Raw genomic sequence first — 25,649 nt, 5'->3', positions numbered from 1 at the left:
ATTAAGGGGAATGGTATCAAGTTCTTACACATGACTGGAAAAGGGCTTACTTTCATCAGTCAGACTAGAAAATCTCCTAATTCATGAATCACTTGGCAGAGTACTCAAAGAGATCTTGCCTCAGTAGTAGGGTATAATCAGCCCTAATCTAAACACTTCTCTGGTCCTGCTTAACCAATCATAAAGGTTTGATCCCCAAAAACAAACTATTTCCAAACAACTCAACTGCTCAAGAATATTTATAGAAATAAAAAAATTCAACACCCAATAGGAAAAAAATATACCGTGTCTGGCATACTATAAAAAATGACCAGGAAGGCAAAGAAGCAGGAAAACATGACCATAATGAAGGGAAAACAATCAACTGAAACCAAACCAAACCTGAGGCAGATGTTAAAATTAACAAACAAGGATAATAAAACAGCTATTACAGCTATATATGTTCAAACAGTTAAGTAGAGACACTAAAAGATATTAAAAAATACACATTAAACTTCTAGAAATGAAAAAAATATGTTTGAGATTAAATGTATTTTGATGTATCCCCTTATCTCAAAATACAGTCAAATTGGGGGTTAAGCTTTTGCCATATGAATTTTGGAGAGACACAATTCAGTCCATAGCAGCAAGGTATATCTTTTCCAACCTTTTACATTTAACACTTTTTTTTTAGCATGGGAAGTATTTTTCTTTTATAGGAAGAATAGAGTTGAATTTTGCTTTTTTATGCAACCCTGACTATCTCAACTGGGAGGGTCAAAATAATGTGTGTGTGTGTGTGTGTGTGTGTGTGTGTGTGTATCCATCAAAGTTGTAGTTAATAAACCAACAGAGAAGATAAAATGAATTAATAAAAATAATCCAAAAGAAAGCAGAAAAAGTACAAAAAGAGAACAAATAATACATGGAATAAATACAAAGCAGATAGCAAGGTGATACATTTAAACCTTAGCATATCAATAATCACATTAAATGTTGTTATTATTTTGACAGTTGAATGAGGCTAGAACGGTGGGACTCTAATCCAACAGAACCGGTATCTTTATAAGAAAAAGAGGAGACACCAGAGCTTGCTCTTTCTCTCTCTCCCCACCCTGCTCTCTGCTTGCACACAGAGAGAAGGCTGTGTGAGGACACTGCAAGAAGGTAGCCACTTGCAAGTCAAGAAGAGAGACCTCACCAGACACCAATTCTGCTGGCACCTTGATCTTGGACCTCAGTCTTCAGAACTGTGGGAAGATAAATTTCTGTTGTTTAAGTTACCTAGTCTGTGCCGTTTTGTTACGGTAGCCTGAACAGACATGTTCACATGCTAAGACTAATCAAAAGGAAGTTGGCTATATTAATGTCAGAGCAAGAAGATAGCAGAGCAAATAATATTAATGTCACTGGGGACAAAGAAGGTCGTTTCATAATGAATAAGGGGTGAATTCATTGAGAGTACATAACAATCCTAAATGCTTATGTACCTAATAACAGCAATTTAAAATATAGGAATCTAAAATTCATTTAACTGCAAAGAGAAATAGATGACTCTACAACTATAGAAAAGATATCAATAACCCTCAATAATAATAGAACAATAGCAGTAAAGATATAGAAGACTTGAACCAAACTACCCACCAACATGACAAATTGGCATAGAACACCTCACCAAACAACAGCTGTATAACACATTTTTTTTTCAAATGTACATGGAACATTAAAAAGATAGTCCATATTGTGGACCATAAAACATGTCTCAATATATGTATGAATGAATTCAAGCCCAACTGAATATTTCTTCTAACTATAATGGAATTAAATTGGGAATCAACAACAAAAAGTTTTGTGGCAAATTCCCAAATATTTGCCAACGAAATAATATACTTCTAAACACCCCCATTGATAAAAGAAGAAATCAAAAGGGATATTAGAAAGTATATTGAACTAATTGAAAATTTAAAAAAGAACATATTGAAATTTGTGGATGCCACTAAAGAAGTACTTTAGGGGAAAACTTATAGTACTAAAATTTATAGTACTAGTATTATATTTATAGGACTAAAATTTATAGTACTAGTATTAGATCTATAATGTTAAATACCTCCAGTAATGGAGAAGAAATTTCTCAAATCCGTGATCTCAGCTTCCCCTTAAGCCAGAAAAAGAATAAAAAAATAAAATGCAAAGTAAGCAGAAGAAAGGAAATAATAAAGAACAGAGTGGAATTCAGTGAAATAGAAGTCTACAAAAACAACAAAGCTTAATGAAGCCAAAAGCTGAATATTAGAGAAGGTCAATAAAAATAATAGGTGTCTAATCAGACTGATAAGGAAAAAAATGGAAAACAGAAATTACTAATGTCAGGAATAAAAAAGGTGGCATCACTACAGATGCTATAGATATTAATAGGATAAGTATATTGTGAACAACTTTATGCCAAAATCATTATTTTTTAATTTTCACATTATTAGAAGTTCAAATGCCAAAGTTATTGACAACTTTGATGAAATAATTTTTTTAAATTTGGGGTGTATAGTAAGTGTATATATTTATGGAGTATATGAGATGTTTTCATGCAGGCATGCAATGTGTGATAATCATATATGGAGAATGGGGAATCGATCCCTTAAAGCATTTATCCTTTGATTTACAACCAATCGAATTATACTCTTTTAGTTATTTTAAAATGTACAATTAAGTTGTTATTGACTACAGTCACACTGTTCTGCTTTCAAACAGTAGGTCTTACTCATTCTTTCTATTTTTCTGTACCCATTAACCATCCCCACCTCCTCCACAGCCCCCCGCTACCCTTCGTAGCCTCTGGGAACCATCCTTCTACTCTATGTTTATGAGTTCAATCGTTTTAATATTTAGATCTCACAGATAAGTGTGATGTTTGTCTTTCTGTGCCTGATTATTTTGCTTAACATAATGATCTCCAGTTTCATCCATTGTTGCAAATGACAGTATCTCATTGTTTTTTATGACTGAATAGTATTCCACTGTGTATATGTACCACATTTTCTATATCCATTCATCTGATGATGGTCATTGCTTCAAAATCTTGGCTACTGTGAACAGGGCTGCAACACACATGGGAGTGCAGATATCTCTTTGATATACTGATTTCCTTTCTTTGGGGTATATACTCAGCAGTGGGATTGCTGGATCATATAGTAGCTCTGTTTTTAGCTTTTTGGGGAACCTCCAAACTGTTTTTCATAGTGGATGTACTAATTTACATCCCCACCAAGAGTGTAGAAGGGCTCCCTTTTCTCTACATCTTCAACGGCATTTGTTATTGCCTGTCTTTTGGATATAAGCAAATTTAATTGAAATGAGATGATATCTCATTGTAGTTTTGATTTGCATTTCTCTGCTGATCAATGATGTTGAGAACCTTTAATTTTTCAAAGGACACAAACCACCAAATCTCATTTAACAAGAAAAAGATAATGTGAACAACCCAATATCTGTGAAAGAAATTGGATTTGTAGATAGAAACCTTCCTACAAAGGAAACTACAGACTCAGCTTCAGTGGAGAATTATATCAAACATTTAGGGAAGGAAATAATACCAATTCTGTATAAACACTTCCAAAAATTTGAAGACAAGGAAATAACTAGCCACTCATTCTATGTGGTGAGCTAAATACCCTAAATACCAAACAAAGACATGAAAAGAAGTAAAACCACAGAGCAATATATCTCATGAACATAGAAGTGAACATTCAAAACAATATTTCAAGGAACCAAATCCAACAACACATAAAAAGGATAATACATAATGACTAAGAGGGACTCATCCTAAGAATGCAAGATTGGTATAATAAAAAAATCAATGTAACTCATTATATTAACATATCAAAGAAGAAAAACCGTATGATTATATCGGTGGATTAAAAAAATGACAAAATCCAACAGACATTCCTGATGAAAATTTATAGAAAACTAAAATAAATGGGAACTTCCTCAACCTGATAAAGGGCATGTACAAAAAAGTATAACTAATACCCTACCTAATGGCAAAAGACTGAATGCTTTCCTTCTAAGATCAGGAAAAAGACAAGGACGCTCACTCTCAAACTTCTGTTCAACACTGTATCGAAGACTGTGGCCAGTGCAGTCATAGAAGAAATAAAAAAGCATCCAGATTGGATAAGAAGTAAGATTATCTTTCTTTGCCAACAACGTGATTGCCTATATAGAAAAACTGAAGAAATCTATAAAAAAAAAACTTGCAGGACTAATAAGTGAGCTTAGCAATTTTATAGAATGTGCAATAAATTTTATTTCTTATATTCTGTCAACAAATAATTGGAAAATGAAAATTTAAAAATAATATAATAGGATGAAAATATGAAATATTTAGGAATAAATCTAACAAATATAGGCAAGATCTTTTCATTACAAATTACAAAACTGCTGAGAAAAATTAAAGAAGGCCTAAATAAATGGGAGAGATGTACATTGGTCATGGGTGAGAAGACCTCATATTGTTAAGATGTCAATTCCTCCTGAATTGATCTACAGACCTAATGCAATCCCAATAAAAATCTCAAAAGGTTTGTTTGTAGAAATCAACAAGCTGATTCTAAAATTCATATGGAAATGCAAAGGACCTGTAAGAGCCAAAACAGGCCGGGCACAGTGGCTCACGCCTGTAATCCCAGCACTTTGGGAGGCTGAGCCAGGCAGATCACCTGAGGTCGGGAGTTCGTGACTAGCCTGGCCAACATGGTGAAACTCCATCTCTACTAAAAATACACACACACACACACACACACACACATTAGCAGGGCACGGTGGCTCACGCCTGTAATCCCTGCTACTAGGGAGGCTGAGGCAGGAGAATTGCTGGAACCCTGGAGGCGGAAGCTGCAGTGAGCTGAGATTGCACCACTGCATTCCAGCCTGGGCAACAGAGCAAGACTGCATCTCAAACAAAAAAAGAGTCAAAACAATTTTGACAATAAACAAAGTTGGAGAACTATGTACTTTTAAGGCTTATTATATGACTAATCAATACAGTCTGGTATTAGAATCAAGATAAATACATCAATGGAACAAAACAGAGTCCACAAATAGACCAGCACATATTTCAGCAACTGATGTTTGGCAAAAGTACAAAGGCAATTTGGTGAAGAAAGAAGAGACTCAACAAATGGCGTTGGAACAATTGAATACATGCATGCAAAAAAATTGAATTTTGTTTCATACCATATACAAGGATTAGCTTAAAACTGATCACAGACTTCAATATAAAACCTAACACTAAACCCAATAGAAAATCTTTGTGATCATAGGTTATGCAAATATTTTGTAAACATAACATCCAAGCACAATCCATAAAAGGAAAAAAAGTAAAGACTGAGCCTCACTAAAATAAAAAATTTATATTAGTCAGAAGGCACTGTTGAAAGAATAAAAAGTCAAGCTACAGATTGGAAGAAAATATTTGTAAATCATATCTTTAATGAAAGCTTTGTATCCAAAATATATAAAGAAAACTGAAATCTCAATATAAAGAAAAAAACAATTTTTTTTAAATGACCAAAATATCTGAACAGATACTTTTCCATAAAGATATACAGATGACAAACAAAAACATGAGAAGAGAGTCAATATAAATAGTCACCAAGGAAATGTAAAATAAGACTGCAATAAGATACCACAACATAGCTGTCAGAATGGCTGATAGAGTTGACTGCCAAGATAAGGATGTGGAGAAACTGGAATTCTCATATACCGTAAAACACTTTGGAAAACAGTTTGACAGTTTCTTAAAAATTTAAACATATGCCTATCATATAATCCATCCATTCCACTTCTAAGTATTTATCCAAAAGAAATGAAATCCTATGCCCACATCAAGACTTGTACATGAACAATCACAGCAGTTCTATTTGTAATAGTCAAAAACTGGGGGAAAAAAAACAAAAACAAAAACCAGATTTCCATCAACAAGTAAACTTGTTAATTGTGGTCTATCCACAGAATGAATGTATTGTTACACAGTATAGTGTGAATAATCTCAAAATAGTTATGCTGAATGAAAGAAGCCAGATGTAAGAGTGCATACTATATGATTTCATTGATATAAAATTCTAGAAAATGCAAGCCAATTTATTGTCACAGAAGCAGAATGGTGGTTGCCTGAGATTGGGGGAGTGGGAAGAGGTAGAAAGAAGAAATTATCAAGGGGCATGAAGAAACTTTAGAGCATGATGGTTGATGGTTATGTTCATCATCTTGATTACTGTGATAGTTTCAGGGGTGTGTACCTAAGTCCAAAATGTATCAAATTTTTCACTTTAAATATGTGCAATTTATCATACATCAATTACACCTCAGTAAAATTGGTAAAAACTAAATAAAAGTAGTGCTTGTATATGAATTTTTAAAAACCCTTAAAATAGGACAAAATAGAAATTTCTCTGAAGATTGCTTCCATAACTCTTAATATGGTTATGCCTCTTTATTAATTTGTCAAGTTTAAATATTCATTAATCCCTCATTTTTAAAAAAATTGAAAAAATAAATTTTCTTAAGCTACTACTTCCCTTTTCCGATCTCTGCCCATTAAATTTTTATTTTTTAATTTTTAAATGTTTTGTGTTGTATTTTTGTTTAATTTTGTACCTGACAAAGAATTGTATATATTTATCATGACAATATGTTGTTTTAAAATATGTATACATTGTGAAATAGCTAAACTGAGCAAGTTAACATATGCATTAGCTCACATGCTTAACGTTTTTATGGTGACAACACTTAAAACCTATTCTCTTAGAGCAACTTTCAAGAATACAATACATTGTTATTAACTATAGCCACCACGTTGTACAATAATCTCCTGAATGTATTCCTCCTGTCTAACTGAAACCTTGTATCCTTTGACCAACATCTCCCTAATCCCCCTCCCCACATTTTCTTTATCCATTCATCCAGTGATGGACACTTACATTGATTTCATTTCTTGGGTACTGTAAATAATGCTGCAGTGAACATGGGAGTGCAGATGTCTCTTTGGCATACTTATCTCAACTTCTTTGCGTATATACCCAGAAGTGGGATTTCTGGGTAATATGTAGATTTCTTTTTAATTTTCTGAGGAATCTCTAGACTATTTTCCATAATCGATGTACTAATTTACTTTCCCACCAGCAGCGTACAACAGTTCCCTTTTCTCCAGATGTTTAGTTGTTTTCCATCATCATTATTATCATCGGTAACATATGATGATATAGAATAATTTTTATGTGCCAAAGACTGTTCTAAGCACTTTATATATATCAACTCTTTTTATTTTCGAATGACTTTGTGAAATATTAACTATCTTCATTTTTGCTGAGAAAACCAAGGCACAGATAAGCAGTTTGCCCAAGTTGAAGTGTGGGGCAAAAATTCAAACGCAGGTGTTCTGGCTCCAGGATCCATGCTCTTAATGACTATGTTATACTGCCTTAGTGTGGTATCACTGTAATTAACAAATTTATATAAGATGCTTGATACCCTATTTTGACTTCTCAAATGTAGATGCAATATGTCTTAATTCTTCTTATTTCTGATGAAAAGAATCTAACATCATTACATCTTTCTTCCTTTGCTCCTTCCCTCTCTCCTAACCTCCATTCCAGTGTACATTGTTTTCACACTTGTCGTATAACTACAATTAATTTTTGATACATTGTCTATAAAGTGACTTTTTAAACTGAAAAGTAGCATTCACAATATTTGTAGGGAGATAATTGTTCACTGCAGAACCAAGTACAGCAGTGCCCTTGAGCCTATAGAGGAGATGTAACTCTTGTCAATAAACCTTTGCTATTAGAAGAAGAAAATTACTTCACAGTTTGGAAAGTGTTCGGATGATACCTTATCACAGTGACCTACCATGCCTTTGCCTTGTCACAAGACCACTCAGCTTCTCAGTCATTCAATTTATAGAAGAAATCCACGTCCTCCTGAAAGAGATTCTTCACAGAGCATCTGACTTCTGGTTCTAATTTAGACTGATGGCTTTCTAGGCCTGCCTCAAGGTTGTTGTGGGGAAAAGAAAGAGAGATCAGACTGTTACTGTGTCTATATAGAAAGAAGTAGACATAAGAGACTCCATTTTGTTCTGTGTTTGAGATGCTGTTAATCTGTGACCCTACCACCAACCTTGTCCTTGCAAGAGACATGTGCTGTGGTGACTCAAGGTTTAATGGATTTTGGGCTGTGCAGGGTGTGCTTTGTTAAACAAGTGCCTGAAGGCAGCTTGCTGGTTAAAAGTCATCAACATTCTCTTAATCTCAAGTACCCAGGGACACGCACACTGCCAAAGGTCGCAGGGACCTCTGCCTAGGAAAGCTAGGTATTGTCCAAGGTTTCTCGTCATGTGATGGTCTGAAATATGGCCTCGTGGGAAGGGAAAGACCTGATCGTCCCCCAGCCTGACACCCATGAAGGGTCTGTGCTGAGGAGGACTAGTGTAAAAGGGAAGAAGGCCTCTTGGCGGTTGTTGCTGGTTGAGACAGAGAAAAGCATCTGTCTCCTGCCCGTCCCTGGGCAATGGAACATCTCGGTGTAAAACCCGATTGTATATTCTGTTTACTGAGAAAGGAGAAAACCGCCGTAGAGCGAAAGGCGGGACTTGCTAGTGCAATGCTGCTCTTTATGCACTAAAAAGGTTTATGAAGATGTTTGCATATGCATATCAAGGCACAGCACTTTTCCTTAAACTTATTCGTGTCACAGAGATCTTTATTCATATGTCTTAATGCTGACCTTCTCCCTACGATGATCCTATTATGCTGTCACATCCCTTTTTCTAAGATGGTAAAGATAATTATCAATAAATACTAAGGGAACTCAGAGACTGGCACCGGCGTGGGTCCTCTGTATGCTGAGCGCCGGTCCCCTGGGCCCACTTTTTCTTTCTCTATACTTTGTCTCTGTGTCTCATGTCTTTTCTCAAGTCTCTCGTTCCACCTAACGAGAAACGCCCACAGGTGTGGAGGGGCAGGCCACCCCTTCAGTTGTCATCCTGGAATTATATTTCATTATAATCTTGGGTAAGATCCACTGCTCCTTAGAGGCCATGGCTTCCTCCTACTTGGGTTCTTTTTTGTTTTGCTTCAGTAATTCTTTCAGAAATAGTCTGTGGGTGGTAAATGGTCTGAGTTCTTGCATGTTTCAAAATGCCTCACTCTTGACTGATAGTTTAGCTAAGTAGAGAATTTTAGGTTCAAAAAACATTTATTTTGCACATTTTGAAGGCATGCTTCTTGTTTTGTTTTTCTTAGCATTTACAGTTGCTGATGATCTGTCTCATTCCAATTGGATTCTCATTGAGTAATCTATTCTTTTGGCTTTTAGACTCTTCCCTTTATTCTCAATATCTAAAATTTCACAAGAATGTGCCTTGGGCTAAGTTTGTTCATTCATCTTATTTTGCATTCTCTAGGGCTCCTGCAATCTCAATCCTATTTCTTCACTTATGGAAAATTCTCTCCTATTCTTTGTTTTGTCGCTTTCCAAACATCCCTTTGGATGTTAAAATTTTGGACCACTTTTCTCAAATCTCTTCACTTTTCTTCCACCCTTTATCTTTTTGCACTACGTTTAGAGCAATTTCTTCAACGTTTTGTCTCAGGTCTTCCCTTGAACTGTTAACTTTAGCAATTACTTTTTCATTTTAACAAATTTTTTTTTTGTTTTAGTTGTTCTTTCTCAGCAATCTAATTTGGCACTAAAAAATGCTTTCTCTTGACTTTTGTTTCCATGAGGATACTAAATAGAATAACTTTAAAGATATTTTCTATGTCCTGAATTATCCGTTTCCTCCGGAGTCAGTGTATTTTTTCTCTCAACCTGCTCTTTTGTCCTCATTTTTCTTCAGATTTTCATAATCCTTGGCTATAGATTCATACCTACAACTGAGGTAGGTCAGCTCATTGAATGCAGATAGCTCTGCCTTGTGCAGCTCTCTCTTGTCTACACAAGTGGCTGTCACTGGCAGCCTTTGCTTTAGACCTTGTAGTGAAAGAAGAGGAAGTTGGATGTCCCCCTCCCTGCTTCTCTCACTTCCCAGCAAAAATGGGAAGAAGTTTACTCAGATGGGGCATCACCCCAACTAGGGCTCCTTCTCACCAAGACTATTCAATTATTTTAAATATTAGTCCTCTGGTTTTAGCCTGAGCATGTGATGCAGGGAAGGAGAACGTGGACTATGACTCACACAGTTATTCCACAGTTGATTGCTTTCCAACTCTCCTTTCATACTCCAAGTGTTGAGCTTCTCTCTGGGTGTGCTGCCAGGAAAAATAGCCCTAGCCTCTACTGCAGCCTTCTCCTGTGAATGTGATTTAACCTGTTAATACAATTCCAAGTATTTCCACTTTCAAGAAACTTGTCTATATCCCTAGTTCCTGATGCTCTTTCTTCTGTACCCAGTAGTCTTTAATTTGTTACTCTTACTTCTTCTTTGCTGACATTTCTATGAGATTTGAAGTAGAAAGGAGATACGTGCTGTCTGCCATCTTGAATGAGAACTTTCTTTGCCTCTTTGGACATCTTTGTGCTTTTCTCATTTTGAGGCAAAAGACTCCATATAGCTTCTGCTTAAGGCCATTGGACAATACAAACAATTCCTTAATTTCTCTTCTACTTGTCAGCTCTACAAATATTTGAAACTAGTTTTATATCCTCCTATGCTGTCCAGGATAAATATTTCCAATTCCACTAACCATACCTCACCGAAGTTTTAGTACTATCATTCCAATCACTTTCTTCTGAACTTTCCCCACCTTCTTAAATAATTCAGTGCAATACCTAGGGTATTAACGTTGGAAACTACTTCAGAGTAACCTAGTCTTCCCTACTACATCACATGTCCACAACAGCCAGTTACTTCCTTCCCTTCCCTAGGCAAATAAAATTAATGTTACATCTCTACCAGCTGCTGTGAAAACGCTATGCAATGGTGACATACTTAAAAGCCATGAAATTATGAGAAAATAGAATTTCTCTCTGAGAATTTCCAGGCCCCCTAGCACAACTTCTAACTTGTACATAATTACTTTATCACAGAAATAAACGTTATTCAAAAATTCTTAGTTTTAGTCATTTTGGAAAGAATAATACTATCTGTTAAGAAAGAAATTTGGGATAATTGTTCCTAAGCTGATTAAAGTATGCAGTTGGAGCCACTATATACATAGATACATATATTTTTTCTTCAGTTATTTGAAATGGAACTCCAAAACTCCAACACATTTCCCATTTCTCATGAGCAAAAATGAACACTTTTCTAAGAGCCTCACATTATTGTAAAATTGCCACTAATTAAAATATGTATAATATTTAAAAATCAATAAAAAGAGGATAAAGGCAAGTATTATATCCACCTAAAACAGTATCACTATAGTGACATCCCTTTATAACAAAGTTTAAGAAAATTAAATAAAATATTGCCTTACAAAGTTACATGGTACAGTTCTCAACGAACACAAAGATTTTTCTAATATGTGTAGTTTCCTTGGAATTTTCTTTGCCCCTGTTTCTTGGAGAGCCTATTTGTAAACCCCAAAAGAAAAAGGTTTTTTAATATGTGTAGGGAAAGATTTATTTCAGATGTATGTTTAAAACAAGATATTTAACAGGAATTTAAAAGATGTTTTCAAAATCTACTTATTTGTTTATCTGTTGAAAAGAATTAAGAAACTATTACGTGCTAAGCACTAGTGATTTATTAATACAATGAAAAAACTTTCAGTCTCTAGTTTCAGATCCTGCACAGGTGAAAGATACATTGATTCAAATTTGTTAAAGCACTTCTTTTTCTACACTTTGCTTAAGGGAGATTTAAATGCACACCAATTGTGTGCCAGTCTCGAGAAAGCCAAAGCCTAGCAGCGGCCGGAGGCCTGTAATCCCAGCACTTTGGGAGGCCGAGACGGGCGGATCACGAGGTCAGGAGATCGCGACCATCCTGGCTAACACGGTGAAATTCCCTCTCTACTAAAATAATACAAAATATTAGCCGGGCATGGTGGTGGCACCTGTAGTCCCAGCTATTCGGGAGGCTGAGGCAGGAGAATGGCGTGAACCCGGGACGGGGAAGTTGCAGTGAGCCGAGATCGCGCCACTGAGCTTCAGCCTGGGCGACAGAGACTCCCGTCTCCAAAAAAAAAAAAAAGCCTAGCATCTTCTCCATTCTCTGGGTCCAATGGACTGTGTCAATAACACTTGTGCAGTGTTGGCTATGAGGATTCAGCAGTGAAAATTTAGTTGGAAGTTAAGAACACACCTCAAGAAAAAATTATTTCATTACCACATTCTTATTTTCTCTGATTAATGAGAATTTGGAGATCAGGCATTTCCGTTTCTACAGTTGTATGGCGAGCAGGTCCAGTATTGGTGGTCCTTTGGCATCTCCTACTTGTAATACTGGGTCTCCTGCCAGCCTGGTAAAATGCATGCTTTTTGCCCTGGACAGTCATTGTTCACACTTGCTTGTTCACAGTGCACAACTGCTTGTTCACACTTCCTTTCCTTTGCCTGAAATGCACTTGCTATTCTCATTTACCTGGAGTCTTCTTACTTCTGTTTCAAGGCTCAGCTCAAACACTGCTTCCTCGGGGAAGCCTTCACGGACTCCTTGGGTGGTGAGTCAGCTCAGTGGCGTTGTTGCAACAACTGTGAGAAAAGACAGAGCAGGAAATGGATCTCGGCTCTAGCTCTTACCAGATGTGTAGTTATGTAAACTTTTTGAATCTCAGTTTTTCCCATCTATAAAATACAGATGCTTACCTTGCAGGGCTGTTTTGAAGATGAAATGCAATGGTGAAGATAATGTCCCTACACGGAGAGCTTGGCATGAGGGCACACAGTGTTTTTTATCCTCCTCCTTTTTAGCCACACCTTTGAAAGGCAGGAACTTAAAATCTCGTGCTTAGATCCACCATGTTCTCTATTATGGAAATCATTTGGAAAACAATAATATGAAGTTCAAATTAAAGCCAGCATCATTAATCAAAGCTTATTAAAGATTTTCCAATTATGTACAAAGGTCTTTCATGTGATGTATGACTATGAAATAATTAGAATGATCTTTTACTTGAAGTGTATGCAAGCAATACTTTCAAAGATGCTGATCAAAAGCCTCAGCACTCTGTGTGAGAACCTATAAATTTTACATAGAGGTCAATGCTATATTCTTAGCAATGACATCTGCTCTTTTACCTACTTTACAAACTCAGAGGTAGGCAGGAAGTACACAGTACACTGATAGCAAAGATTCCAAGGGACAATAACAATATGAAAGCAATAACTTTTTTTTTTTTTTTTTTGAGATGGAGTCCCGCTCTGTCCCCCAGGCTGGAGTGCAGTGGTACAATCTCCGTTCACTGCAACCTCCGCCTCCCAGGTTCAAGTGATTCTCCTGCCTCAGCCTCCCAAGTAGCTAGGATTACAAGCATGTGACACCATGTTTGGCTAATTTTTGTATTTTTAAGAGAGACAAGGTTTCACCATGTTGGCCAGACTGGTCTCAAACTTCTGACCCCGTGATCCACCCGCCTCAGCCTCCCAAAGTGTTGGGATTACAGGTGTGAGCCACCAAGCCCAGCCAGCAATAACTTTTGTATTTTATAAGAAATTGCATTACTTCAAAGTCTTTCACTCATGTCTTAAACATTCTACAAACATTCATTACCCCTCACAACATCCCTGTGGCAGGTCAGTAGTGCTCAGTTGTCCCAATTTCCAGAATTGTATGCAAAAGTCCTTCAACATCAGTATAACAGAGTAACAGAGTGATGCTGGGTATGGTTTTTTGTTTGTTTGTTTACACAGGAGGTCAGGAAGATGAGATACTCTTCAACAGGTGAGAAGCTGTTACGCCTTTCCAAGTAGTATTTGTTTCCCACAGGCTATATGTTTTTCGTCAAATTTTTACTCTGTTTCAAGAAATTTGGGAAACATGAGTGCCTCACTCACTCACTCACTCGTTGTGATTAAAAGCAGACTTTCAAGTGTGAATCCTTGGTTCAATTCCAACTCTACCACCTTTTAGCTATGAGGCCTTGGATGAGTTACTTCCTCTATGTTATGGACTGAATGTATGTATCCCTCCAAAATTCATATGTTAAAGTCCCGTCCCCACTGAGATAGTATTAGGAGGTGGGACTTTTGGGAGGTAATTATGTTTAGATGAGGTCATGAGGGTGGGAATCCAATGATGGGATTAATGTCCTTATAAGAAGAGCAAGAAACCAGACTCCCTCTATCTCCATCGTGCGAAAACACAGCAAGAAGGCAGCTGTCTGAAAGCCAGGAGTAGGGCCCTCACCAGAACCGAATTTGTCAGCACCTTGATCTTGGAGTTCCCTGCTTTCAGACCTGTGAGAAATAAATGTTTGTTGTTTAAGCCACCCAGTGTATGATATTTTGCTATAGCAGTCCTACCTAAGACACTCTGTCTATGGTTTAGCTTCCCCATCTGTAAAATGGGGATAACAATAGTACCTACGTCAGAGGGCTATAGGGAGCAGTGCCTGGCACATAATTAGTGATCCTAATTATTAGGAACTATTCTTGTTAGCTCTTCTTCCTATTCTAGGCACTGAGATGCAATGGTGAACAATGGTACTCAAAAGATATTTAGCAGATGAATAATGCAAAACCATAATAGAGTGGAGACATAAATATAGATTTTGGAACGCAGGTGGTTTTGATGAATGACTGATGTCAGAGAAGAAAAATTTAAACATTCATATGAGTAAGCCTCAACAACAGGCTCATTTGCCCAACAGCAGAAATTTTAAAAAATGAAATTATTTGCCTAATAACACAAAAGACCAAACCAATGAAAGTAAGCCAAGTAGCTTTGTGCCCAAATGTTACTTTTTCAACTTGGCTGTAGTATGCAACCCTTTTTGTAAGCCTATAAACTTTATTTAACTGTTAGCCAAATACACTGACTCTCCAATGAGGTCATATTTGGAAATATACGTATCAACATTTAAACAACTCAAAACCATAAGAAAATCTTAAATACTTCAGCCAAATTCTGTCTCAGAATTGAAAAGTGTGATGTAAAAATCAGGGGAAGACATATTATGAATTGGATCATTGTGTTATGCTACCTTTTATATATAATGAGTACAGAGCACAGGCATTTAGGATACCATCACTAAAACTGTTTGCAGCACAAACCAGTTGTAACCACTGCTAAAAGTTCTAACACTACTAAAAAAATACTCAAGAGAGTATAACTACAATGTTTACATCTGCCTACAAGAACATGATCATCTTAAGTCTCAATTTTAAATACTGGTATTTTCTTTTAAAGTTCTTCAAAGCATGTGTACTATGAAAAGGGGAATTTAAAAAGAATTACTATCTAAAGCTGCAGAGGAGTTGGAGCAAATCAAGGAAGGTGTTTAAAGAGTAAATGTAAGTAACTGATACAAAGTTAAGATAGCACAGAGGGCTAAGGAACAGAGAGAGGCTGGAGGGAGAAAATCACTTCCAACTGAGAAAAGGAGAATGTGTGCATTTGACTATGCACTCTCTTCCTTTTTATTTTTCCAGAGATGATAAAATAATAGGAACTGTAAGTACTTCGAAAGTTAATTGGTATTAAGACAGGCCTTTTCAGAGATCCACACAGGTAATACTGTATTTACTGTGAAGGAAATTAAGGGTTGGTTTCTTTAACAACTAATAAAAACAGAGTATTGACAAGAGAGAACAGAAAATCCAGAGAACGCTGAAGTCTTTTTTCAAAGTATGGTAATGGAAAGCTGCCTTCAATGGCTGTGAGTCCTGAAACCACAAATGGTTTCTCAAAATCTCTGAACAAGCCACACACACAATACAATACAATACAATACAACACACACACACACACACACACACACACACACACACACACACACACACATAGCCTCTTTCTCTTTCTCTCTCAAAAGTAATGATTATAAAGGTGACAATTAGCTATTACTCAAAAGTACCTTTGCAGGCAGGTATTATGTTACCCTCAATTTTGCTTTATTTAAATAGTGAATTAAATTTAAATACAGAGTTCTTTAATATTTTTGCTTCTGGTGGGTTTTGGTTTTGGCAAAGAAAAATAAGGTGAAAGGGCAAATTTGTGCTCTTTTTTATTCCATTTACTCGGTGTTCTCATAGTGGCAACTTATAGGGGTTATAAATAGAATAAAATTTGTCATTTTACTGTTCCCTGTATCAGTGTTTCTTTCCGGAGGAAATGAATCCCAAATATGTGTGTATATCCAAAATATTCATTAAAGTGTTATTAAACAGATAATATGCCCTGACATGTTTATACTGATTTTCTCTTGATATTGTAATAAATTACCAAAAATGTAGTTGTTTAAAATAATGTAAATGGATTATCTTACAGTGTTTTAAAGATTCAATACAGCTCTCACTAGGTTACAACCAAGGTGTCAATAGGACCTCATTACTTTTGCCTCCTTCCACTTTTAAGGATTACATTGGACCCACCTGGATAATCCAAGCGTCTCTCCACATCTCAGTGTCAGCTGATGAGCAACCTTAATTCCATCGGCAGCTTTAATTCCTCTCTGTTATGCGTATTCAGTACTCTGGCTGCCATAACAAAATACCACAGGCTGGTGGCTTAAACAACAGACACTGATTTTCTCACAATTTCAGAGGCTGGAAGTCCAAGATCAAAGTGCCAGCAGGATCTGTTTCTGATGAGGCCTCTCCTTGGTTTGTAGATGTCTGCATTCTTGCTGTGTCCTCACATGGTTTTTCCTCTGTGCACACGTAGAGATAACGTGAGCTCTGATGCCTCTTCCTCCTCTTATAAGGACACCAGTCCTATTGGATTAGGACACTGATAAGGTTTGGCTGTGTCCACACCCAAATCTCATCTTTTATTCCCACCTGTTGTGGGAGGGACCCGGTAGGAGGTAACTGAATTATGTGAGCAAGTCTTTCTTGTGCTGTTCTTGTGATAGTGAATAAGTCTAATGAGATCTGACACGCTCTCTCTCTTTGCCTGCGGCCATCCATGTAAGATGTGACTTGCTCCTGCTTGCCTTCCTCCATGATTGTGAGGCCTCCCCAGCCATGTGGAACTGTAAGTCCTTTAAACCTCTTTTCTTCCTAGTCTCAGGTATGTCTTTATCAGCAGTGTGAAAATGGACTAACACAGTACCTTGGCATTGGTAGAGTGGGGCGCTGCTGAAAAGGTGCCCAAAAATGCGGAAATGACTTCAGAACTCAGTAATAGGCAGAGATTGGAACAGTCTGGAGGGCTTGGAAGAAGACAGAAAAATGTGGGAAAGTTTGGAACTTCCTAGAGACTTGGATGGCTTTATGCCGATAGCAATATGGACAATAAAGTCCAGGCTGAGGTGGTCTCAGATAGAAATGAGGAACTTGTTGGGAACTGGAGCAAAGGTAACTCTTGTTATGCTTTAGCAAGGAGACTGGTGGCATTTTGCCCCTGCCCTAGTGATTTGTGGAACTTTGAACTTGAGAGAGATGATTTAGGGTATCTGGTGGAAGAAATTTCTAAGCAGCAAAGCATTCAAGAGGTGACATGGGTGCTGTTAAAGGCATTCAGTTTTACAAGGGAGGCAGAGCATAAAAATTCGGAAAATTTGCAGCCTAACAATGCGATAGAAAAGAAAATCCCATTTACAGAGGAGAAATTCAAGCTGGCTGCAGACATTTGCATAAGCAACGAGGAGCCATATATTAATCATCAAGACAATGGGGAAAATGCCTCCAGGGCATGTCCGAGGTCTTTACAGCAGCCCCTCCCATCACAGGCCCAGAGGCCTAAGAGGAAAAAGTGGTTTCATGGGCTGGTCCCAGGGTCCCCAAGCTGTGTGCAGCCTAGGGATTTGCTGCCCTGTGTCCCAGCCACTCCAGCTGTGGCTGAAAGGGGCCAATGTAGAGCTCAGGCTGTGGCTTCAGAGGGTGCAAGTCTCAAACCTTTGTGGCTTCCACACGGTGTTCAGCCTACAAGTGCACAAAAGTCAAGAATTGAGGTTTGGGAACCTCTGTCTAGATTTCAGAAGATGTATGGAAACGTGTGGATGCCCAGGCAGAAGTTTGCTACAGGGTCAGGGCCCTCATGGAGAACCTCTGCTAGGGCATGTGGAAGTGAGATATAGGGTGGGAGCCCCCACACAGAGTCCCTACTGTGGCACTGCCTAGTGGAACTGTGAGAAGAGGGTCACTGTCCTCCAGCCCCCAGAATGGTAGATCCACTGACAGCTTGCACCATATGCCTGAAAAAAGTCACAGACACTCAATGCCAGCCCATGAAGGCAGCCAGGAGGGAGGTTGTACCCTGCAAAGCCACAGGGGCAGAACTTCCCAAGACCATGGGAACCCACCTATTGCCTCAGCATGACCTGGATGTGAGACAGAGTCAAAGGAGATCATTTTGGAGTTTTAAGATTTGACTTCCCTGCTGGATTTCAAACTTGCATGGGGCCTGTAGTCCCTTTGTTTTGGCCAATTTCTTCCATTTGGAATGGCTGTATTTACCCAATGCCTGTACTCCCATTGTATCTAGGAAGTAACTAACTTGCTTTCGGTTTTACAGGCTCATAGGCAGAAGTGACTTGACTTGTCTCAGATGAGACTTTGGACTGTTGACTTTTGAGTTAATGCTGAAATGAGTTAAGGCTTTGGGGGACTGTTGGAAAGGCATGATTGTTTTGAAACGTGAAGACATGAAATTTGGGAGGGGTCAGGGATGAGATTATATGGTTTGGCTGTGTCTCCACCCAAATCTCATCTTGAATTCCCATGAGTTGTGGGAGGGACCTGGTGGGAGGTAGTTGAATTATGGGAGCAAGTCTTTCTCATGCTGTTCTCGTGATAGTGAGTAAGCCTCATGAGATCTGATGGTTTTAAAAAGAGGAGTTCCCCCACACAAGCTCCCTCTCTCCGCCTGCCGCCATCCACATAAGATGTGACTTGCTCCTCCTTGCCTTCCTCCATGATTGTGAAGCCTCCCCAGCCATGTGCATCTGTAAGTCCATTAAACCTCTTTTCTTCCCAGTCTTGGGTATGTGTTTATCAGGAGTGTGAAAATGAACTAATACAGACAGCATCCTTACAACTCATTTAACCTTAATTACTTCCCTAAAGGCCCCATCTCTAAATACAGACACATTGGGGGTTAGGCTTCAACATACGAATTCTGGGAAAACACAACGCAGTCAAAACATCATGCAACCTAACCCGTTCACATGTTCTAAGGATAAGGACATGGACATCTTTGGCCAAGCCATTGTTCTGTCTGCTGTGATGCTGTACTTTGAATTGCAAACCCCTGATGGTGATATGCTTGGGGTCAAATGAGGTGAGTCTGAGCTCAGACTGGGTGAGCAGGAGGAGGAGAAAGACACCGTGTAGGACAGCTGCTCTTTCGCCTTTTTTCCCAAAGTGGTTATAATAGAAGCTTGGGCCACTTCCAAACAGAGAACCAACCTTCCTCTCTGGCACTGGTTCAGGGAATAGCAACATGAGCGCTTACTCAGAGTAAAAGGTGGAAGTGGCCATGGTGTCAGGGCCTCTAAACCATGGGGTTATCAAAATAGCAGCACTGTGGTGGCTCGCAGGTGCCCAGAAGTTAATCTAACACTATTAAATAGTGTGTGCTGAACAGATCCTGGACAGGGGCCTGGGGGTCAAGTACTCCATCCTTGGTTTTAAAATTCTCATTTCAAAATAGCTGGATGCATGGATCAGACAAGAAATAAGTACAATGTACTATTTGTTATAAGAGAGCATGTCTTGAAAAAAGTCCAGAGAGAAGCTGATTCCCAGAGTGGGAAAAACCTCTCATCTTTATGTTCCCTTTTTATCATTCATGAAGGTCACTGGGTTAATCAGCCCATTACTCATCATTTGTGCGTCAGGACACACAAGAATGCAGCCATCTTGATAAAAGGCCTCATTGCTCTCGAAAGGAAATAATCAGCCTAGAGGGTAAGAGACTTGCAGATTCCAAACCTAAAAAGAGATAGGGAGTATCTGAAATAGGAAAACAATTCAATTGCAGCTCCCTTCCACCTTGTCATCTCAGGGAGGTCACCTCTTACTGCAGGCCAGAGGCTTGTTAATGAATGTTTATGCAGAAGTAGCTACCATTCTGATATCACCCAAAAGATCAAGCACTGAAAGTATAAAAGAAAGGAGACTAAGATGATTAATAAATACTTTCTGTCCTTTTCCCATGCCATTGAAGGCATACACACATATGGACAAATATTACATTAAAGAACAAATGAGTAAATCATACTACCACCAGGTGCGGTAGCTCATGCCTATAATCCCAGTACTTTGGGAGGCTGAGGCAGGTGGATCACTTGAGGTCAAAAGTTTGAGACCAATCTGGCCAACATGGTGAAACTCCGTCTCTACTAAAAATACAAAAATTAGCCGGATATGGTGCCACATGCCTATAGTCCAAGCTACCTGGGAGGCTGAGCCAGGAGAATAGCTTAAACTCGGGAGGTGGAGGTTGCAGTGAGCCAAGGTCTTGCCACTGCACTCTAGAATGTATGACAGAGCGAGACTCCATCTCAATAATAATAATAATAATAATAATAATATGATATAAAAGCATGTGTGCTCTTCATATTATATAGGTTTGTAAAGGAAAAACCCAACCACCTATACATTAACTGAGATCTAGTCTCAGCCATATCCTGAACACAACGTCCACGTGTCAAGACGAGAATTGACAATGCACACTGAAGTAGAAGTCTATTATTCAACCACTAAACTGCCCCTTCCTATGCCTATGGAATTTGCTAATTAGCAATAAGACATTGTTAATCAATTATAGCACTGTTTTCTGCTGAACCCTGAGGAAACTGCATAATCCTAAGGCAGGATTCTAGGCAGCCACTACCAAGCATTCAAGGTTGGCACTAAAAATGATACCGATTTGCCTTCCTGGCATATAACATTTCTAATTTTTCCCTCTCTACTGGCTTCTTCTTTACTTCCTCCAACACACATAAGACTTTATATTCAGTAATAAATAGTTGTGGAACGCCTGCTGCATACCAGTGCTGTTTAAGGCAATAGGAAACACAGAGGTAACAAGAACTAGCATAATGTAACTTACACTTAATGAGGGAGACAGACAATAACAATCATTAAACAGATAAACAAGTTTTTTCCAGACACTGATCAGTGTCTTTTTTAAGACACTTTAAAAAAATTAAATCACATAACGTGACAGAGAAGGACTAGGGGTGGGGGAAATAGGCACTGGTAGAGAGGCCAAGGAAGTGCTATCTAAGCAGATAGTGTCAGATCGAAGTGATAAACAGTAAGACATCAACCACACAAGGAGAGAGGGCAGAGGGGTTTCAGCAGAGGGAGCAGGAAGTACTAATGTCCTGAGGCAGGAATGAGACAGACATTCAGGAAACACACAGAAAACAGATGTGGCTGGAATGCACTGAGCTGGGGAAGAATGGAACCAAATGACGCTGGAAAGAAGCAGAAGCCCAATCACAAAGGGCTTTGAAGGACATGTCAAGGAAATTACACGTTATCCTTAGTGTGATGAGAGGTCAGTGGGGAATGTAAGCAGAAGAAAGTACTAGACTGATTACTTTTGCCTACCCAGAAAAAATACTCACTTGCTTCCCTTTGCTCGTCGTCTTTCTCTCCATCTCCCCACATTCACAGCCGACATTCATGAGTGGGCCTGTACCCACCACACCATTTCCTCACCACCAGCTTCCAGGCACTGGGTAATACGTTCCATTTCCTGCACTGTCTCCAAAACTCCTTCTCAAAGGGTTCTGGCTTACTTTGTGCACATCTCTCTTGAAACCTCCCTCCCCAAGCACTTCACTCACTCACAAACTTTTACTGAGGTCCTGTTTTGTCCCAAACTTTACATCAGTCCCTGGGGATCGTCCTTTTATGTTAGCAAGAAATATAGTCCCTGGTCCTCAAGGAACCCAACATGTGACAATTAAACCAGCCTGACCACTGAATTCTAAGGTCTATGAAAGTAGGCACTGAGATGAACATGGGAGACTGCAGGAGCCTCTCAGTTCATCTGATGAAGGCTGAGCGAGGGGGCAGGCAGGGCAGAGGGAGGAAGCACTGCTACTTGAGACATGGGGACAGCAGGAGTGAGCCAGGCTAAGGAGAGCACCACATTCCAGATGGTGGAAACCAGAAGTGAGAAAGTGCCTGGCAAATGTAGGAACTGAAATGGTTCACATGGTTCAATAGGCCAGAAAGCAAATTTCCTCCCCATTATTAAGGTGCTCTTCCATAGCAGTTTTCTTCTGTTGATTTTATTCATTCCCTTACAAATGCTTTTCTTTATAATAATGTATTGATAATTTTAAAATATGGTCATTGTGAAAACTGATGAAAAACAGATAAGAAAAGTAAAATTAATATCAGCTACCTGTTAATACATTGCTGTATTTCTTTCTAATTCTTTTCCCAATGCCATCTCTGCCCCTCCCTTTGCCTGTTTTGGTAGGGAGGACATTCACTTGTGTGCCTCCCTTTTTTTGTTGTTTAATATTATACTGTAAACATGTTGTTCATAATTCATATACTTATAATTTATTAAGAAATCCTCTGTTAATAGATACAATGTTTTTTTCTAAGTTTGTCCTAGTAGATATGATTATTCTTGTACATAACTCTTTGTTTACATGATGGATTCTGATACCAATTTCTGGAAGTAGAATCAACAAGTAAAAATGAATGAGTATTTCTAAAGCTCTTGGTACAGATTACCAAGTGCCCTCCAGAAAGGCTCTGCTAATTATGCCCCAGCAGCATCAAATGAGTGCTTTACACCACTCCACACCCTTGCTAGCAATAAACATGGTTGTTTAATTAATTGTTGATATTTTGTGGGTTAGAAATAAACTCATAGCTTTAATTTTTATTACTTTGATTTACAATTTAAAATGTTTTGGTCCATTTATGTTGCTCATGTAAATTTTTTGAAGGTGTTATTGTCTCTTTTTTCCACTGGCATATTAGCATTTTTGTTACTGATTTTAAATGTCCTTTATACATTAATTACATTGCATCTGCAATTTTTATATAGTCATACTGTAAAAACACTTTTTTTAGCCTATGTTATTTCAATTACAAAAATAGCAACAACAAATGGTATCCTCAGAACCCTTCGTAGCCTTATCCCCACCTCACCTCACTTCCTAAACAGAACTTCTGGTGAAGGACCATTCTTCTATCAAATGATGTCTCTCAACTCCTCCCAGATGGTTAGAAGTCCTCTGTCTCATGGAGTGGCATCATTTCCACATGGCTTCCCTCCAGTTTTTCTCCATAGGAAACCAGAATGATTTTTGTGTGTGTGTGTTTTTGTTGTTGTTGTTTTGTTTTTTGTTTTTAATTTATTGTAAATGCATCAATGGCTTCCTGGTGTAATCAGAATAAATTCCCAGCTCCTCCAAATGGTCTGTGTGGCCTTCTCCAAGGTCCGGCGTCGCATTTCTCTCCCTCCTTATCTTGCACGTGCTTTCTCCTGGCTCACAGAACTCCAGACTTGCAAGCCTCCATCCCATGCTCTGGCTTGCTCTTGAGCTCCTTCCTCCTTCAGAACACCACATCCACACCACTATGCCAGAGCAGCCTTTGCTGACCTCCCAGTCTGTTATTCTTTCTCACAAATCTAGCTGCTTCTCATGCTGGGCACTGCTTACAAACTGTAAACATTTTATGATTGTCTGGTTAACAAGTACCTCTCTTACTAAAATGGCATCTTCAGACACCACTTGTTTTTTTTCTTTTTTTTTTTTTTGCCAGTGTGTGCCCAGTGGGAAGGATGGAGGGAAACAAGGGAGAAGATTCCACTGCCTTCTCAATTCACTTCTACTCACCTTGCAGTTAGCAGAGAGATCGCCAGTGTTAGCTTTTGGAAAGGGTGATCTTGCCCAACCTCAGGCTAAAGAGGACTTTGTAAGGGCAGTGACATCTGGTCCGGGCTGAGTCTCACAGGATGAGGCAGAGATTGGCAAATGCACTCTAGACAGAGACAGCACATGTGTCGTGGCTACAACAACACGGCACATTTGAGAAAACCACAGGACAAGGCCTACCTTCTGAAGAAATTATTCTCCCTTCTTCACCCTGCCATCATCCTGCCATAAACCCAGTCTCTTTGCCCATCCTTTGCATTATGTCAAAAATTATACATGTAGGTGCTCAGTAAATACTGGATGACATACGAATGAATGATTCATGACATCCCTCAGTTACAGCAATTTGCTTCTCCTAGAATATCCTTTTTCTCTCTCTCAGTCTGCATTCCATCAAGACCTGGCTGGAGACCCACCTTCTTGAAGCTCTTATTATCCGAGAGCAACGCAATGCAAATGAGCTGCACTTATTCTGAATTTCATCTTTCAATGTTCTAGACTTGTTTAATATTTTCTGTCTAATCTTGTCTTCCTAATTAAACATAATGTCCTCAAAGGCAGGGATTGATCTCCTTCTCCTCCTCTTTCACGTCTTTTATAATTTTTTTTTTTTTTGGTAAACTCAAATATGCCAAATCCATATATACCATCTTATAGAGTAAAAGTTTAACTTCTATGAAAGAAAGGGAAGAAGAAAGGGAGGGAGGGGGAGAGGGAGTTTGCCTTGCTTGCTCTTGAGCTCCTTCCTCCTTCAGAACACCACATTCAGCCACTAGGCCAGAGCGGCCTTTGCTGACCTCCTAGTCTGTTATTCTTTCTCACAAATCTAGTTGCCTCCCTCTCCCCCTCCCTTCCTTCTTTCCTTCATTCATTTTAGTCTTAATATAAAAACTTAATATGTAAAATCCCCCCACCCCATTTTTACAATCTTTTTAAAATTTAAAATTTCCTGAAACGAATGTGAATTAATAAACAAGATTTTACTCAAAGGCTTCAAATCTTCAGCAAAAGATAGTATACCAGTGCTTCATACTTTGTAACCAAAGGCATTACTTTGCAACCTTTTCTTTTCTTAAACAAGTAAGATACTGTGATTCCTTTTGATGCAAAGTAGCAAACCAGACACAAATAGCAACAACTACTTTTCAGACACAAAGAGAAATCACTGTTAATTCTACCTTAATGCAGATGGGCCTGGACTTACAAAACGGCTACTTCCTGATAAACCCATCGGAACCAGATAAACCCATCACAAACTCAAAAAATTTTAAGTCGACCTATTGTAAATCAGAGAGCATCTGTTTTTCTGTATCCTAATGAGCCCTCAAATCCATTTTCTTTAAATGTCCATCCCCACCCTGTGGGCCAGTCTGCCATCTCTTGCAAACACTTTCAGTTGGACTTCCTTCATCTACTCTTACCCTTCTCAGTACTTTCCTATAAAGCCAGCCAGGAAGAGCCAATCTGCTCATGGCATTTCCTCCTTAAAAATCTCTTGGTGGCTGCCTTGCTTATAGGGTAAGGACCAAAATCCTTAATAGCACCTACCTTGGCATGTTCCAGTTCCCAACCACCTCACCAGCTTCGTTTCACACCAAGTACTCTCATTCTCTGGGCTCTGGCCACATAGCCCTGACTTCAATTGGTCACCTTATTTCCTCTAGCTACTGGGTCTCTATTCACGCTCTTTGTTCCTCAGCTCCAAAG

At 38.6% G+C, this 25,649-nt stretch overlaps 1 long non-coding RNA gene across 1 annotated transcript; it reads right to left on the bottom strand.

Annotated features, from left to right (window-relative positions):
* Positions 1-9,577: 9,577 nt before the first annotated feature.
* LOC141407978 (uncharacterized) lies at positions 9,578-16,503 on the bottom strand. Its single transcript, XR_012419751.1, has 2 exons — positions 12,787-16,503; positions 9,578-12,672 (listed from the first exon to the last, which is right to left on the bottom strand). It is a non-coding gene; the product is annotated as an uncharacterized lncRNA (long non-coding RNA).
* Between the last annotated feature and the right edge of the window lie 9,146 nt (positions 16,504-25,649).

Source organism: Macaca fascicularis, chromosome 11, assembly GCF_037993035.2.
Source record: "Macaca fascicularis isolate 582-1 chromosome 11, T2T-MFA8v1.1".
Taxonomy (NCBI): domain Eukaryota; kingdom Metazoa; phylum Chordata; class Mammalia; order Primates; family Cercopithecidae; genus Macaca; species Macaca fascicularis.
The sequence above is the reverse complement of the archived record's forward strand: the minus strand, read 5'-3'. Positions and strand labels throughout refer to the sequence as shown.